The sequence below is a fragment of the Genypterus blacodes genome, unplaced genomic scaffold (assembly GCF_046128005.1).
Source record: "Genypterus blacodes isolate CSIRO-AG114 ecotype Tasmania unplaced genomic scaffold, CSIRO-AGI_Gbla_v1 ptg000028l_1, whole genome shotgun sequence".
NCBI classification, from domain to species: domain Eukaryota; kingdom Metazoa; phylum Chordata; class Actinopteri; order Ophidiiformes; family Ophidiidae; genus Genypterus; species Genypterus blacodes.
In genome coordinates, this window is record NW_027466841.1 from 3578579 (window position 1) to 3591147 (window position 12569).

The 12569-nt window shown below is 42.3% G+C and overlaps 1 long non-coding RNA gene across 1 annotated transcript in view; it reads right to left on the reverse strand.

Annotated features, from left to right (window-relative positions):
• Window positions 1-12569, reverse strand: part of LOC142993360 (uncharacterized) — a 109676-nt gene that overhangs the window by 40561 nt on the left and 56546 nt on the right. The gene's annotated exons all lie outside the window — the stretch shown is intronic.

Sequence of the window (12569 nt, forward strand, 5' to 3'; positions counted from 1 at the left end):
AACAGCGATACATGTACAGTACATACAAGTATTTGAGTATATTGTAAGTGTGTGACTCTTCTCTTGTTGAAGACTGCAGATGTGTGTGTGTGTGTGTGTGTGTGTGTGTGCGTGTGCGTGCGCGTGTGTGATCTCTTACTTCATCTGCTCATGTTCCACTTGTGTCTGATGCTTGTTAAACTTTCACTAAATTGACATTTTTTGTCACATATGTGGAAAAATGTTATTCTCAAGACGACCAAACTCGCAAATTCCTCCAGTTTGTTACATTTAGTTTTGAAACCAAGTTCGTTCTCATTGTCTCCAAGCAAAGTGTTCAACCGACTTAGTTTTGTGTCTCTAAATCTATATTTCTATGTTTTATTTAAAATTAGATCATTTTGTACAAACTGTGACCAAGGTTAGAAGCCGTGTGATAAGTTTTGAGCCTAGTGTAGAAAGATCTTGCGCAACATAGCTGAACACAATCACAATGTTCATCTGGACAAACGTCTGCCAACTCATAGATATGGAATTTTATCGCAGTCATCTGAGACCAAGATGCAGGTTCTAGCTAAAGTCTGTGAGCTGTCGTGTCGTGTATGCGAAGAGGTGAAATACTGAGGAATCGCTGCATGTTGATCTTCTTCCATCTTTTTGTTCCTTTACTTTCACTGCGCTCCAATGCCATAGTTGGAAAATAATAATAATAATACTACACTTTATAGGGATGGTGCTTACTGCTGTACTTCTGCTTTCGTCGGCACAATCCGAAAAATTGCTTCTCTAACATATGTTACTGCGTTTCTGATCGACTCTCTGATAATCACTTCTGGTCTCCTAAGAAGTCATTTGTCTCATAATTAATTCTTTGCCTATAATACGGTCCATAGTCGTTCCCGTAGATAATTCCACGCACCAGCCAGTGGACGACCAGCAAGAGGTCAGGAGGAGTTTAGGCCGGTCATTGTTTTACTGTGTCCTTCTGGCTGCTGCTCCCTCCCTTAGGCTCCATAACAGCACACAGGCTGCAAATGATGATGACATATATATGGTCTTCTTTCTCTCTCTCTCTCTCCCTCTTGCCTCTAACTGTGTCGCCTCCTCCATAATGACACAATGGCACCCATGTTGAGCTTACTCCTTCTCCCTTTAACACAAAGTTTAGTCATTTATATTAAACAGATTCCTGTAAGAAGGAGGAACAAATATTTGCTATTTCACTTATTCTTTAATTCCACCGACAAAGTGACAAAGTCCGAAAAGAAGTGTAAGGGACAAATTGTTCTTCCTCATTTTTTCTTCCTCTTTTTTAAAAATATCTTAATCACATCTATGTCACAAGGCTGAAACCATTTTACTGATGAAGATTAAAAACGTAATGGAGCAGGGACATGAAGGCGCTTACAAGACGACATTATAGAACAAATCTAATTGTTTCGTTTTCATCAGCTGGCTCAGGGTGCTGAGGTCAGATTGTCCCAAGCGTCACTGACGTGGACGGTGGTTATTGTGTTGTTTCACACTTCTAAACAATGATGCGTGTCCCTGGGAGCTGTGCTGACAGGCTGGTGTGCAGCACAGCAGGGCAGAGGTCACAGGGAGCTCGACCTGCAGAAACCCCCTGCCAGGAAACGTCATGTGACAGAAGTGAAACTGTGCATACAAACCGGAATCAATTGTTTCAGCCGCGAAGACGAGAAGCAGATTTTAGTGTATGGAAACAGTTAAAGGCAAAGAAGACAAAGAGCAAAACGATGATGTGCGTCCTGTCTCTTTTTATATTCATCAAGAATCTCTCTCCCTCTTTCTTTAGTGTGAGTGCGTGTGTGCGTTTAGCACTAAGGTAGAGTTTTTGCCACATCATTTTCTGTCTAAATTTTGACAAAAGCAAAAGTGTGAAAGTGCAAATTTGGAGAAAAAGATTTGCAAAATATAAATATACTTATGTTATACTTATACTTATATTACGTACATAATGTAATTCTCACGAAACACACTTCAGTATTGTAATGACTAATCTATACTTTTTCACTGAACGTTGGTAACGTTTCGTGCCACATACTGTATATCTGAGTACTCAGCTTCTTCTTGATGCTGGCCTGAGGTTTGTGTGTGTGTGGTTGTTCTGGCCATTGTGGCTTGTTGCTTTATCCTGTTATCTCACAGCCTTCTTCCTGCCCATACACACATGATGTATACACACACACGCACAAGCACACGCACGCACAAACATAGAGCGTTTGGTTATTTTGTGTTGGCTGGGTTTGTTTTCTTTTAGTCTTTTTGTCCCTTCATGAATTCTAAAACAATGAGGATGAAGTTCAGTGTGGCCCAGCTGTCTCAACAACTTCCTGACCGACTGGGAGCAGAGAGGTCGGGCTGGAGACTCTCAGGGGGGCTGGTACATGTTTGTCTTTCCAAAATGCTGAAACCCCAAGAAAAGTGTTGCCTGAACTCTATTTATAGCTTTTCCTGAGCAGCCACATTAATGATTGGTTACATCACCATCGTGGGTGTTTCACACGGTTTCCAGTTATTCTACGTTTCTGCTTATGAATGTTTCGTAGGGAAGTGATCAAATCAAATGAGTCATGGGGAGAAACCCAGTGAAAAAATATATTATTCTACTGTAGATCCATCCCCAAATCATCTCTTGTACACTTGATCTACATGCAGGCCTTCAAACGTCAACCTCCACATCACACACACACACACACACACACACACACACACACACACACACACACACACACACACACACACACACACACACACACACACACACACACACACACACACACACACACACACACACTTCCCTAATTCATAACAGCAACCCTGCCCTATTGACACAAAACAAAACAGACCTGCAGAGTAAATATGATAGCGGGTGTTATTCTATATGAGAGTAGCTACATAAAAATCCATATGTGATATCTAACACGCATCCGCTTGAAGCACATACCGTTGGAAAACTTTCAGAGGCAGATTTACCCACAGTGTCCAGAGCCTTTTCACACAGCATGTGTGAACCCTTACTGCACAGCAGGATGTCGGTGGTAAAGCGGAGCGACTGGCCTTTTAGCTTCTGAGTCACGTTCGGCCGCTGCTGGCAGAGCTGTTAACAGACTTAAGGTGTCCACTTTGTGCACGGCTCTGCTGAGACACAGAGCAGCGCTGGGCTATGCAGCTTTCAGATCCTCTGGCCTGCTGTTTGCTGCGGCTGGATGAAGAAAGAGACGGACGTCAAATGGTTGCTGAGCCAATTTTAATTTTTTCTAAGTCGGGGTGTATATGAACCTATTTGGAAGGAATTCACAGTCTAAATATGTGTCAGGCTAAATGTTACATTTGTTTTATTATAATTAATTTTTGAAATATGAAAATATATTTCACATTTTCCCCCAGAAGTATTTGGTAGTGATTTCTATTTGCAGCCAATTTAGATTTTATGACTCAAAAGCTCCAGTATAACATAATTTAGCATTTTCCAATTTCCATTTCATCTTCTTAACCTTTTGAGGGACCACAACGAGAAGAAGTGACCTTTCTTTAGTCTCGTGTTGACACAGAAAAAACTAACTTAAGAATCCCAACAGCAACCGCATTGAAATATTCAGTTTTGCTGGAGGAGCAAAACATACAGATAAAGAATACACACACACACACACACACAGTGCCTGCAGCTCAGTGACACAGGCTTGGGCCACAGGTGATGTTGGTGCATTTGTAAAACAGCTGGTATATCTTTCTGTGTATGATTCCCCTCAGAGTTACAGCAGCTCGATTTTAAACACAGTGTACTCAAAATGTGCACCCAAATCCTGTCACAATACGTGTGAGGTGACATTTCCGTCACAGTGTCCGTGACGCTTTGTTTCACGTCTCTATGTAAATGAAGGGAAGTGCTTGTGTAGAGTGCTGATGTGACAGTGCTGCAAGTGTTGACACATTCGCTTTTTATAGTGTGAGAAGAAACTCATATCACACATATTAAAGGAGTTAGTTTTTTTTTCACTTGTTCACTCTTATTTAGAGCTAAGTATCGCTTCTTGAAATGTGCTGACAAGCTTTTAACATATCAACTTAATGTCTAGCAAATGTATTTCCTCTTTGGACCACAGAAATGAATGTAAATGCTGCGTTTATAGTCAAATGGGATGATTATTAGACAAAACTAGATCAACTTCATCATTGTTGTTGTTTTTTTCAATGATTTTCACATTCAGATACAGGAATACTGATACCTTTCTTTCCCTCCATTGATTTTTTGCTCACAGCAGCATCAAAGTTGCTTCCAATATTCCAAATTAGGCAACAAAGGGTGTAAGACCTGAAGGATAAACGCTGGCCGGCGAATTGTAATGTCAAGTTTTAATTTCACAAACTACACCTGCTATTTACTTTTACAGTTAAAGATGTTCACTCATGCCATGGATAATCAATCAATCAATCAATCAATCAATCAATCAATCAATCGAAATTCGTTTTTGACAGAGGTTGGAAACCAATGTGAGTTCCAGTAGCATTTGATTGAAAAAGGACCAAACAAACAAACAAAAGAATGAAAACCTCAAGAGAGCCCATTGAAATAGAAAGCAGCCGTTTGTACCTGTCTAAAGCTGTAAATTCGTTATTATTCCTTATTATACCCTTACTGAGGTAAACAAACCGTTAAAGGCGTTAGGAGGCACAGACATGCAGCCACTGTGGGATGCAGTGGATTTAGCTCAAGTCTGTTCTCAATAACATGTTGATAAAATAGCTCACAATCGGGGCTTTGTTATGGTAAAATAGCATAATCTAGTGGGGAAAGTAGGATATTACACCGTTAACTAATGAGCCACTAAGAATGTAAGTGTTGGAAACAATGTCAGCCTAATTGATGTCATTATCTGAACTAGTCTCTCCTCTGACGTGTCACATTCTTCCAAACAAACCGATCATGTACATGCAGCAGTTCTTCCTCCGCGTTCAGGAAAATGATCCTGTTTCTTCACCTCACAAACCTGCTGATTTTAATATGTTTGGACATGTTTATCAGTGTAGCCAGTTTCTCAGTGGAGACCGAAATAGCGTTTCAGATTAAGAACTTTCACCACTGAGAGTTATTCTTATCACCCAGAATTTGGGACAACAATTTACCTCATGTTATTGGACTGGAAATTAAGGTGGGTCAGCCAACTCAGCATATTCAGCAAGTTTAAGGAAAACTCCTAAAGCTGCTGACTTAAGCTTTTTAACACGATGCTGGTTTACATGTACCAAATCCAGAGGGTTGCTCCAGGCAAATAATCAAACCATGTTTTATGTTAACAGAGAGATATTTGAATCTAACCTTAGAATTTGCCCCTAAGGTCCAAAACCGAAACTTTTAGGCTGTATTAGTTAAATAGATGGTTTTAGTTCAGGTAATTAAATTGCCTGCAGTGACATTCTCATGCAGTAGATGGCACAAATACTTCATAGTATAATGAAGTGGGAATATTTAACCTATACTAGTATGAATGTAGAGGCTAACTGAACCATTCCTTATGTGGGGGGAAAATATATAAAATGAATCTATAATGTAAAGATGTAGTAAATATATAAAGATATATAATATCTGTATAATAGTATATTCTTAAATTATTCAGGGAAAACATGAGATTGTGTATATGCATGAAGATTATCTGTTAAAATCACAATTTCATCATAATCTACCTTTTTTAGATGTATTACTTAGTCTAATTATTTTGTGAGTAATTATTATAATTATTAATAAATGTCTGTCACGTTATGCAGATTCTCGTTGCGCCCGTCTGTGCTCGATGGACTGTTGAGATCCACTTTCCACTGTGATTTCTGTAGACAGAACGCTCGCAGCAGAAGCTTTCACCATAAAACTAATACCGTAAAGAATGTGCAGACTGTGGAATCGTCACCATGTGCTGGGAGGAATTATTATTGGAGCATTTGCAAGCTTTTTGTTGGGCGATATGAGCCAAATTGAGCTGCTTTTTCCCCCCTAAACCTCATTACTGTTATTCTAAATACCAGCAGCGATGTTTGAGAGAACAGAGGCCACAGCGCTGATACGCCTCTGGCCTGAAAGCCTTTTGACTGGGACTCCTGGGACATGAAAGGCCGTCATTTAATAGCGAATAGAGATGCTGTTCTAATCTACTGCACAGAGGTCGAAACACAAATCGAGGATTTGTGTAATTTGCCTCGAGCCCCGCAGCCCCACCCTCTCAGAAATAGGTTTGGATGAAATTTGAGTAATCTTCAGATGCAATCTGGCCAGAATAATCACTTCAATTGCCCCGTGAATTGCAGCCATGATGCAGATAGGAGTGTGTGCTGCCATTATCAGGAGTAGGGAGGCAGTCTGCACTTTATCTGCTTCATTGCTGCTTCAGAAAGCTTTGCATACTTATTTAGAAACCATATTTAACCTGGTATATTATCTGATAATAACCTGGTTAAGCAGAAAGGTAAAGGCTGTTTGGTGTAAGAATAATAAAATGCAGGAGGAGTTATTTAGCAAAGCCATTAACACAGAACAGTCAAAATGTGCTGATCATCAGACATTAAATAACAGAAATGATTGAAAGTGGTTTGAAGTCAATTCCACTCAGGAGCAGGACAGAAACAGCAGGAAATAGAAGTGCAGATTATAAATAAAAGTTGACACAAACAAAACCCAGACAGGCACGAGGCAGCTTGAGGAAATGAGGAGGTGAGTGTGTGTTTTTGCATCGACACTGTGAGAGGGCCGTCCTTCTGCTTCATACATTTTAAAATGGAAGTAGGTGAAAAATCGAGTGTGACTCATCTTCATCCATATTCAAACCTGCAGGAATCTGTTCTACTTCCAAATCAGCGAGTGTGATTGCAGAATGATAATGTCCAGCTGCAGATCCTTCCCTGAGTTCATCAGACTGTCCTTCCACGAGGACATATTACCATGAAGCCTCCGCGGGGCCTCAGGGGCCATGCGGAGAAAAGTACAGAAACTTGGAGATGAGGCGACGTCGGAATCAAAATGCAGCATGATCTTTTATTTAAAGAGCACATGTTACTTTAGTGCAGCCAGGTCCTCTTGCTCTTATGCTCCTTGTCTCTGCTTGGACCCGTCATTCATGCAGGATGTGATGTGGCCACCTGAGGAGGCCTAACCTGGCACAGCACACCATGTCCCCAAAAATGTCTTTCTTCAGTTTTGTGCAAATATGGTCGTATGGTTTTAACTTTAATACCCCTCGTGCTAAACGTAACCCCTAAAACTAACACTCTCCAACCCTCCATGCAGGCACCCTATATGACCAGTAGGAGTCACTAGTGCAGCCGGATTTCAGGCATAGCTAATTGTGGATTTGTAGGAATTTTTATCTGATGCGCTAAAACGTAAATCTCATAAACCAACGCAAATTCCAATGTTATTGTCATTTAGGGGTTTTATTTTGCGGAAAAAAAAACGTTTTAATGTGCAAATACTACATTTAAAAAAGCTATGGTATGCTACATGTAGATGTAAATGACTAGAGGGATGTTGTGGTCCTGTGGGTTTTTCAACACACACATCCTAATATACAGAATAATTCCATATCAGGATACTTGACCAGAAATCTAAAAAAAAATATGATAAAAAGTGTCTGGAAATTCATTTTTTGTTCCCCTCACAGCTTTTGGAATAAGTTTCCCCTAAAAACTTCATGAATATCAACTCGGTCTCAATGGGTTCTGCGCACTTTAAACCCAAATGCATTAGTTTGGACCAGTGTGTTTTGTAGGAATATATCAGTAATCAAGTTAATGGCCACATTATAACACCCCCATTAAAACTGTCATCTTCCTAATGCTGTGCCCAGAGCTCAGTGTAATGCAGAGTTTATTGTGTTACATTTGTGAAAATATTTGATAAAATGTTGTTTACTTTGAGGCTATTAGCCAGATGAACTCAATGAAATGTATGCATTCTGAGGTCCATCTGGCGTGCAGCGGTTGAAGGATGTTAGTTTAAGGCTTTTTAATGACCGGGAGTGTGGATGTTTATGTGCGTGCTGAGCCAGCCAAACAAGCTGCAGTGTGTGAGACGAGCTGTGGCTCTGTGTTTAGTGAAAACCTCAGAGGAGGTTGTGAAATTACTGTTAAGAGCTGCCTGCAAGATACTGCTTTGAGTATGAAGTAATTTACATCTAATTAATTAATATGATTATTAACCTATTATGATCATATTACTTGGGAGATTTGCAAAGAGGAAGTCGTCAGTGTGAAGCCGGAGTGAAGCTCTACCAGCTCAGCAGTTGCACACTACAGAGCGCTGATGTCTGTGGCTAATGTGGATTTAAGCTTTCACTACTGTCAGCAACAAAGCCCAGATAGCTCATTTGTCTTCAAGCGAGCCCCTCCAACATCACGCTCTTAATAAATGTAGACTGATGTGCTTAATATTGTATGAAACAAATTCCGCTTGGATTATGTCATCACTTCACGGAGAGAGTATATTGTATAATATTGTAATAAATGGAGTGAATATATGTGCATACATTAGCTGTGTGGAGGGGACAGGTGCAGGGATGCTGCTGGCCTGCACATAATCAAAGCTCTGTGCTGGAGTGAACATGCTTGAATTGCAGGTTGATAACATCATATTGTACCTGCGTGCAGCTGTGTGTGTCCGCATGTGTACAAAGCTGTGTGTGTGTGCTTCGTTTTGTGTTTTTGAAGTTGCGAGCCGGAACACTTCAGAGCCACTGGAGCACTTAAGCCCAGATTCTGCTTACACGGTGGAAATTTAACGACTTTGGAACTGTGGCGGAGTTGGAAAGTCAAAGGCAAAATTATACTAATAAGTGTATTTATCCGGAACTCGCAACTTTTAGTTTAGTCATCTTTATTTATTGCAGCTAAAATAAGGCTGGCTGTCATTGATCCTGTTCTATTCTGACGGAGTCACAATGCAGAAGCAGAGTTATTAATAAAAACGTCAGTGAGTGTGATCAGACATCAGCTACACCAGTTGAACTCCCAAACGGCAGACCTCCGTATGTGAAATGTGTTCATCTAAGCATTTTACGATTCCTTTGAACTCACATCAGAGAGATGAAGATTTGTTGATGTGCTTATGCTTTGAACATTTCTTTCTATTGTCCCAAGTGCTATGCAAGCACCGTATGGATAAGCCTTCGTCTGTGAAGGATTAATAGAGTATAATTCAGTGAGACGTCTAAACTTTTTTTGTCTTTCTTGCTGACTAAACAACAATAACAATAGTTGTAAGTCTCATCAGTAATTTTTTTTATCTTAGTGGGCAATGGGCCTGAGTTTGAGGCAGGAAGTGAGACATGTAAGAAAGCCATTTTTAGTGACAATATAACATCTTAATGGAGCTTTGAGCTGAGAAAGAAATGAAAAAGCCAGAGTTTTATCAGCCCATCTCCAGGATTGGAATGTACGTTCTAATTTAGTTCCAGTCTGGGCAGAATCTGCAGCGAGCAGTAACTGACACGCTGCACAAGTGGTAAAATCAGCACACAGCAGAGAGGAGCAGAGGCTTGTTGTTCTCCACCTTTACCAGCAGAATGCACTGCAGCCCCATCAGCGCCACATCACGCTCATAACGTGCTGGAAGCTGAAAAACAACCACTCCACTCTGAGTCTAACATGAATATTTATGTACGTGTGTGGGAAAATGAATACCATTTTTCACTTAAATGAATATCCAAACTCAAATTAGAGGTTGGAGAAATGGCTGAGATTATCTAGTTGCTTAATGCTTAATTGAAGCCAGCTTCTAATTAGCTTTGCTATTATCATCCAACTTAGGAACAATTCCAGATTTCCAAAACTTTTCAATATGGCGCGAATAGAATTTGGCCCCTAGAAATAAATTCAAAGCCGCCGCATTATGAAGAATTCTAATCTTTGTCCTCTTGTCACGGCTTCACCCACCATGACCCGCTTTTTAATTCTCATCCTGCTCAACATTAATTTAGCTAAGAGCAAATTGTGTGAATTAAGGCCTTTATTCGCCCTTCTTACCATGTCAGCCTCATTACATGCTGTGTGAGTTCTGGATTCCTTCCCTCACACAGGGCGAATAGAGGTTCACTGTACAATATCTGCTCTTTCATTCTCGACGCTGCTGGCTGAGACAAATGACACAGCTCTCTCTGCTACAGAATGGAGTTGTGCATTGAGTATTGGGGCCTGAATGGGCTCCCTGTGGTTTTCATAAGAGTATAATTCCTCTGCTTGTGTCTGCACTGCAGGCTGGTGGCGGCTGTGATTGTGGCCATACTGTGCGGCTGCCAGCGCGAATGAATTATTCCAAAATGATGTCCTGCACAAAGAACGTACCTGGGAACAAAGCGTGACAGATATCATTGCGTTGCACCTGCGCCAGGATTTCTGCCTGTGGACGGAGAGCGACGCTGGCACGGCCGCGAGCTGTTCTCTGGTTGTGAGCTGCTCTCTGGCCGTGAGCTGCTCTCTGGCACGTCTGGCACGTCTGGCGTCCGCACATGCAGTCACGGTGGCACTGGCGCTGATTGATAATTTCTGACCCACGGTTGATCAAAACTCACCCCCCCTCCTAACCCATATACATATATTAGAAATGCCTGTCAGCCAGCCGCTCTCATTCTGTTGCCTCCTTCCTCCACATACTCTCTCTCCCCACCTCCCTCTGAATTATTGAGCTTTTTCTTCCAGGGGAGCCGGTTTCTTCTCATCAGATGTGTGGACCATCAAGCTTGCTTCACCGCTCCTTCACCCCCGGCTGCGGCCGCCCCTACGTCGCCTCGTGACATTGAGGAAATCACTCACATGTCCCTCGCTTACTTCTCACTCACTCCGCTGCTTGCTCCCTCTCAATCTCTTCTTTTTCAACCCTCCGCCCTCGCAACCCCTTCATTAAAATTCCCTCTCTCGTGCATTCACAATCTCTATCCCTCTTTTTCTGCAATGTTGCTCCCACTCTTTCTCTGACACCTTTCCCCCCCGACTCACCCCTCCTTCCCTCTCTCCTTCCCCTCGCTCTGTTTTTCTGTAATGTCACGGCCCACTGCAGGGTGTCACCGAGTTGATGGAGGGAAAAAATGGAGGACTGAGGCAAAGGGAGGGGCTTGACGGGAGACTGTGCTTGTGTGGATGTGTTTGTACGAGAGAGAGAGAGAGAGAGAGAGAGGCAAAGAGACGGGGAGAAACCGAGACATTATGCCTGCGGATGTGTCATGTGTAAAATGCTCCAGCCTGGTGAAAACACACTTGGCAGTTAGTGCACCGCCCCTGACAATAAAGCCACGGCGGCGAGTGCTTGTGACTTCCTCTAATGGTGCTCCATTACAGACTCCCCGAGGACCTCGCTCGCTACGCACACACACACACACACACACGCACACACATACGCACACGCGCACACACACACACACATACACACACACACACACACACACACACACACACACACACATACACACACACACACACTGTCTTATTATGCAATCTGGTGTCACCTGAAGGCAAGTGCATTGTCTTGAACTTCGACGCACTCGCAGGAGGAAATGTTAGCATACTGATTACACTGTTTGCAATGCGGCGTCTCACATTCACCTCAATAATTCTGCGAAATTACAGCCTCGATCTGTGGTGGTGGAGCGCCGCGCTATTTAAATAGGGGGAACAATGAAGCCGTTAACGCCGGAGTGTTGTCGTGGGTTCATTTTGCGCCACAGGAGAAGGCATTGAGGCAAACCTTAAGGATGCCTCCTAAAAGCTACGGCAAGACTGTGTGTATGTGTCTGTGCTTGTGTGTGTGATCTAAAAACCTAATCAGGGAGACATTTCGGCTCGGTGCAATTGCAACATTATGAGAGTCGATAAGACCTTACTGTTTAATACAACGATTTTCACGTGTCATCTCTCTTTATCGCCTGGGTCAGTCAATAGAATTGATTCAATCAGCAGCAAAGCACAAAAATACAAACAAGGAGGAAAGTCGGCCATTGGCTGGCAAACACTATTCACGCTGACAACAGCACTGAGCACTTTCACATCTTGCAACACACGCACGGCGGCTAAACAGGGATTTGGGGCTGTTGGGATCTTTGGAGGTGTTTGTGCTCGTAGGATCCTGGCATATGACAGTGAATTTGGGTGAAATTCTGTTTTAGGGAAAGACAGATGTGAGCTCAAGCACCAAAACAGTAAATTCAGAGGGTAGTACTTTTGGAAAGACCCCTCCACTCCACTACGTCCCTCCCCACGTCAGCCCCCCGCAGCTATTCAAACAGATTAACGGCATCAAACAGCCAAAGAAAAAGCACAGCTAAACACCGATGTTGACCGATGGCAACAATTGATTTATGCTTTCTGGGATTTGTGCGGCATACAAGAGGTGAGGAGGTTAGCAAGAGCAGAGGAAGACTGGCAAGCTGTATGTGTGTGTGTACATGTGTGTAAGAGTGTGCGGTGTGTTAGTCTGTGCTTTTAGAGAAGGCGTTCCTAGCTTAAGGTCACAGGTGTCGGCGTCTTGGATACAAATGCAGACGGCTCGCGTGTATTTTTAGCGCTTGGTAATGTTCCTGCAGTAGTTTGGCGGC